Source organism: Humulus lupulus, chromosome 2, assembly GCF_963169125.1.
Source record: "Humulus lupulus chromosome 2, drHumLupu1.1, whole genome shotgun sequence".
NCBI lineage: Eukaryota > Viridiplantae > Streptophyta > Magnoliopsida > Rosales > Cannabaceae > Humulus > Humulus lupulus.
In genome coordinates this window covers 39,832,579-39,839,017 of record NC_084794.1, presented here as the reverse complement: position 1 = coordinate 39,839,017, position 6,439 = coordinate 39,832,579, and positions in this window count along the sequence as shown.

Genomic DNA, 6,439 nt, shown 5'->3' with positions numbered 1-6,439 from the left:
ATATGTAGACTTGATTGAGCTGGATATGTCTGATTTTGATGTAATCCTTGGGATGGATTGGCTGACGAAGTACAACGCTACCATCGATTGCAAGAAGAAAATGGTGGTGTTTAAGCCTGACAGAGACGAGCCTTTTTTGTTTATGCGAACAGCAAGAGGACTACGAATTCCCATCATTTCAATGTTAGAAGATGGGAAGATGTTATAGCATGAATGCATGGGCCAGAAACTTCTTAAGCTCCTTCACTCGCGTCTTCTTGGGGAGGAAATCCAAGTTCAAATGTCTGTTGGACTTCCAGATCAAGTAGAAACAAGAGAAGACAGTCTCTGAATACTCCCCTCGGGCCTTGTCCCGTGAAGCCTTGACCTCGTGCTCCTTCTTGAAAAGAGCATCCTTCCGCAGTTGGTTAATCTCAGCAATCAACTTCTCGTTCTCAGCTTCAGACTATTTGAGTTGATCAACAAATTTCCCCTCCATCTGGCTTACCCTGAGGGTCAACTCAGTCACTTTCTGTTGTTTAAGCTCCACTGTACTGCAGAGAGTGTTGATCTCATCATCTTTAAAAGCAATGTGTGCATCCATAGAGCCAAGAATGCACCTAAGGTCCAGTACCTCCTGGCAGACAGCTTCACACCCAGAACGAATGTTGGAAAACATAGAGGTATACTCCACAAAACTATCATAGACATGGGAGACCAACATCAGCGCCTGTAAAAAAACATACAAGTGTTAGATAACATCAACACACAAGCAAACCAGACAAACAGAAAGCTTTGGAGAACTTACACTCTGAATGTCAAGAAGTGATTTCGTGAGGATGGTGCTCAAGTCCTCACTCTTAATCCCATTAAAGTTCATTGTCGTCTACTCCAGATGGGACGCTTGGTCCATGTTGGCACCTAAATTCCATATGGAAGACTAATGCGGTAGATAAGAGAGCAGGCGCAGAAGAGGAGGCACGTGCATCAGTGATACTAGGAGGAACCGACATGGGCAAGGATGGCTCTACCTCTGCAATAGGACTAGATGCCAATGGAGCTGAAGGAGGTGCCTCGGGAGGGACTTCCGTTACTGGGTCAAGCTCAACCCTGGCCCTCTTTGCTACTCTGAGAAGGGCTAATCTCAGTTGGAGTCAACCTTTGTTGGGTGTGAACAAAGCTGAACATATCTAAACCTGAAAAGGAAAATCAAATATTAGCAGGATATCAAACACAGACGAAACATAAAGTGTAGATGATAAGTGTCTAACCTTCTGAATGAGATTCAGGTTTGAACATGGCTTCATCAAAGTCATTTGAAGCAAGTAGTGAGTGCGCGGATGCACCCACCTCATCACCCTCTTGTCCAACTATCACGGGCGAAGAAGGTACCTCCTCGATATGAATAGGCCTCGGGGAGTCTATGGCATTAACAAGCTCAGTACAATGTTCATCCGGAACATTGGCGACAGTAGAAGGAAACATCACAACCTTCCTAAGCTTCTCTGAAGTAAGGAGAACCTTGACGTTGAGAACCTTGACGTTCTTCTCCTCAAGGATCATGGCAATCAATGCCTTGGCCCTAACAGTCATGGCCTAGGTCAGGAACGGTCTATAAAAGGGCCCGACGTGCTTAAACTTGGAGTAGTTGGCCTCTACATCCTTAGTGAAAAAATAGTTGTCAACATATCTAAACGCCTTGCTGTTTCTAGAGATCTCTTCCAAGAAGGTGTCGGTACCCTCACTCGTATAATGGTGGAAGTGGAAGTACCCTGAGTTCCACTGGGAAAGGTTCATCTTCAGATCAAACAAATAGTGGATCTCGTGAGGTACTGGAGCTGCTCCTTTTTCTACGATGATAGATAATATACAATGCAAAAAACACCAAGATAGCGTTGGGAGTTCACTGAGAGGGACTAATACCAAAATAATCTGCCACGCTCTAGAAATACGGATGAAGAGAAAGTAGGGTGCTAGAGTTAATGGCAAAGCGTATCCAACCGCACATACCCAAAGGGAGGTCCTCAACTCTATCATCCGGACCAGGGATAGTAATGGAAACGCTAGAAAGGTCAAAGGCCTTCCTTAAGTTCTTTACCTTACCTTCAGCGATATCAGAGGCAGCCCTTTTAAACCAAACAACTTCGTAATCAGCAGTTTAAGGCTTCTCAACCGGTTCCCATATGATATATCTAGCAAAGGTGGCCCCAGAATATGATGAATGGAACTCTTTTTGTCATCTCTTCTCTGCTGCATAGCTGGAGAGACTGTCTTACTCCTGGGAGAAGGGTGAGCCACCTTACGCCGGATCCTATGAATAGAACGCTCCTGAGGTGAGTAGCCTAGCGATGAGAGCCCTCGATATATTCTCACTGAGAAGAAGAGTGATGAGGAACTCGAATGGTATCCCGGTGCAAAGGGCGTTGCGAGGAGTCTCCTTGACCAGACAGACTCCGCTGAGAAGAATGACTCCGCTGAAATGTGCCCTGAGAGCCACGGGGAGTACTATGCTGAGAAGATATATGAGAAGATTCAGGCGAAGAGCCTTGAGTGATGTGCCTCGCAATGTGAGGATTATCTTCATAATGTTGTCGAGTTGTCTGTTTTACTCTCGCCATTGGGCTATAGATTTTCAAGAAATCTTCGTCACTGAATAAATATAGAGGGGAGTGGGGGAGAGTCCTTTTCACCCTTTCCAACAACTCTTGGAGAGTACGCTCACTCAAAGACTTGTCAAACGAAGAGGAGTTGGACATCTACAACAAAGAAAAGACAAAAAGTAAAGTTAGAATATCAACATAATAAAACTCCCTACAACAAACCATATAGGCAAATGGTTGGGGGCATATCCATTACTAAGAAGAAAAAGTGAAGAAATCAAAGGGAAAAAAAATTAGGGTCCTGGATGGTCGGCCTATGGTTGGGTCGACCACCTTATATCTTGGATCCCTATAAATTGCCTAGGGAGTTTGTTGTTCGGCCTATGCTAAGGTTTGGGCCGACCACCCAAGCATGGGAACCCTCAAAATCGCCCAGGACATGGGAAATACAGTCTAGACTTGGATTTGTAACCCTGGAAGTCACCTATGTCTGGATTTGTAACCCTAGAAATCGCTTATGCCTGAATCTGAAAGCCAAGAAATCGCAATGGCAAGGAAACCCTAGGGGTGGTCAGCCTATGATGAGAATTATAGGCTTGGAAATCACACAAGTTAGGGAAACCCTAGAGGTGGTCGAACTATGATGGGAATTGTAAGCCTGGAAATCGCACAAGTCAAGGAAACCCTAGGGGTGCTCTACCTATAATGAAGTTTACAAGCCTAGAAATCGCCCAAGCTAAAGAAGCCCTAGGGGTGCTCGGCCCGTGATGAGATCTACAAGCCTGGAAATCGCACAAGTCAAGGAAGCCCTAGGGGTGCTCAGCCCATGATGAAACTTGTAGGCTTGAAAATCGCCCAGGTTATGGAAACCCTAGGGGTGGTCGACCCATGATGAAATTTACAAGCCTGGAAATCGCCTAGGCTAAGAAAGCCCTAGGGGTGCTCGGCCCATGAAGAGATGTGTTGGCCTGGAAATTGCACAAGGCAAGGGAAACCCTAGGGGTGGTTGGCCTATGATGGGAATTGTAGGCCTGGAAATCGCCCAAGCCCTAAAAATATATTTGTGGTTGGCCTACATACCTCTAAACCCTAAAGTATCACGCAAACAAGTTTCTTTGATTCAAACAAGTCAACTGTTTTAAATCAAAATAGAGCAAAGTAAGGAAATTCAGATAGATTCATCAAAGACGTAAAGATTGGGAAAGAATACTTACCCAAGAAAAGATGCACAGAGTTGATGAACACTTGGAGAATTTCACAGCTTAGACTTTCCCTGAGATAGGCGCATGGGTCTGGGATGTGATGAATGAGTCCCTACTTATAGCCTCTCAGGCTAAGCATATTTTTTGGAATTCAAATTCCTTTAAAAATATCTTATATTTTAAGGAATTCAGATTCCTTGAAAAATATTTTGTATTTTTAGGAATTAATATCCTTGAAAAATATATTATATTTTTAGGAAATCAAAATTCCTTGAAAAATATATTAGATTTTTAGGAAATTAATTTTCCTTGAAAATATGATTATTTTTAGGAATTACAATTTTCCTTGAAAAATATAAACATTTTTAAGAATTAAAAAGAATCCTTGAAAAACATATTATGTTTTTAGAAGTCGAATTCTTTGAAAAATGCAACTACTTTTACAATCTGAATCCTTGAAAAATACGTGCTGAAAAAATTATCAATAGTTGATAAAAGTACTACGTAATGTCTTGAGGGACTTCGTTGTTAAAGTACTGCTATGATATGTTTTTCGAGACAGATCAATTTTACAGTAATGTTGAACATAGTATGATAAACTTGGGAGGCAAATGTTATCCCTTAAAATCCAAGAGATGACATGGAGAATGAGAAAGTATTGAAAAAAGACCGATGAACAAAAATGGATCGGTCCAGGACCTATAAGGAAGTCGACCAGGAATAAACCTCCTAGGGGTGGTCGGCCTGGCCCTAGCCCCCTAGGGGTGGTAGGCCTGACCCCAACCCCTAGGGGTGGTCAGCCTACCCTATTCTTCATAGGGTGGTCGGCCTAAACTCCTAAATACACTTCACTGGATAAAGTTCACTCTCGTTCGAGTTGAAACCAACAAGCCTAGCATCCAGAAGATCAACGGGCCTAGCACCCATAGGGTCATCAAACCTAACACCCAGAGGGTCATCTGGCCTATCACCCAAACTCTAAAGGTTCATCGAGCCTAGCACCCAAGTCTCATAGACCAACCAAGACTTAGCATTTTCTCGAAGGTTTCAATCATGCATCGTCAACCACAATCTAGAGAAACAACGAGAAGACCCACGATCTCATAATCATGGGATGGTGGACATGTTTCTCCACTCCCACTGATCGTGTACTAAACCATGTTCCCTAGTATTGCTGATCATGTAACAGTCCATGGGTACTATAAATAAAGGACCCAGGGCTTCATTTAAGAGGATGGATATTTTTAGGGGGAGACTCTAGGAAAATCTGTGATGAGAGAACTCTTCAGTTCATCTTTGTAATTTTCAATCGAGTGATTCAACACTAAAGACTAAGTGGATTATGTTATTACTATTCATCAGAACAGAGCTGAACCACTATAAATTTATGTGTGTTTTGTTTAGATATTTGTGCTCTGTTGTATATTTAGATTTATATTGTTCAAAATGTGTCGTATATCGTGCATACGAACGTTGGCCAATTTCACAAGTCAACAGTGTGCACTCAAGATAGGTTCTCCAATTCTCATTTCCACCCTGACGATTGCCTTGAGTACCTCAAAATCCTTTATTTGGCCTAGCGGTACCAGAAATATCGACATTCTTTCTTTTGGGAAAATGGAGCCACCACATCTACTAGACCCAATAAACGAAGGAGAAGCCCTCCTAGTATAGCATCTTACGACACCCTTTCTCCATATCTTGTCCTCTATCCTCTTAGTAGTAAAGGACTTCTCTGCCACCTGAGCATGAACAGTAACTCCTGACACAGATGTGATTCTCTCATCGCAAGTTATCATATCATTTAGCCCCTGAAAAAATCTTCCTTTCCTTGTGACGTCTGTTGGCACTAAGTCGGTAGTAAACTTAGCTGAACTATAAAACTTCAAGGCATATTTAGTCACTGTCATATTGCCCTGAACCAAACTAGTAAACTCGTCCACCTTCGTAGTTTGAACTACATCATTATAATACTTTTCATTCTCCTAGATCTTCTCCCCATTCATGTAGCAACATTGTGTCTCTGGGATACAACTTCCCACCACATCTGAGCATCGTCTCGAAGCATATACTTGGCATAATCCATCCTATCATCACCCACCACCCTCATAAAACCTAGTATGGAACTATTAAAGCTTATTAGTTTTTCAGTTCGGCTCTAAGTGGACTTGGGCCTCCCTTAAAAACCGAAGGGTGTTACTTCCTGGAACCTCTCACCCAATGGCTCCAATCGATATTCTACTTCAGGTCGCACTACCAAAGGTACCGTGCAGGAATCACATGCTGAGGCAACAGATTGAGCAACATCCTCTGGCAGAATCTATTGCCTCAGATGTCTTATCTCTACCTCATGTTTATGTAATCTAATTTTCACTGCAGCAAGCATCTTCTCCCACCCCATGAGGAGAAGACTTAGGTTCAACAATAACATTATATACCTCCACATTCTCACCACAGAGTCTAGATGATCGCCTCAGAAGCATTATTTCCAAATACTTTTACAATTGATGACTATGGTTTGTCAGGCAATGATAATAACCTCAAGACTGTCCCACGGTCAAACCCGAACAACCACCGCATACATGCAACATTAACACTAATAGGCCTCTCTATGTCATTCACATAGAAATCAAGAAGGTCCTACTCTAATAGTGTGTA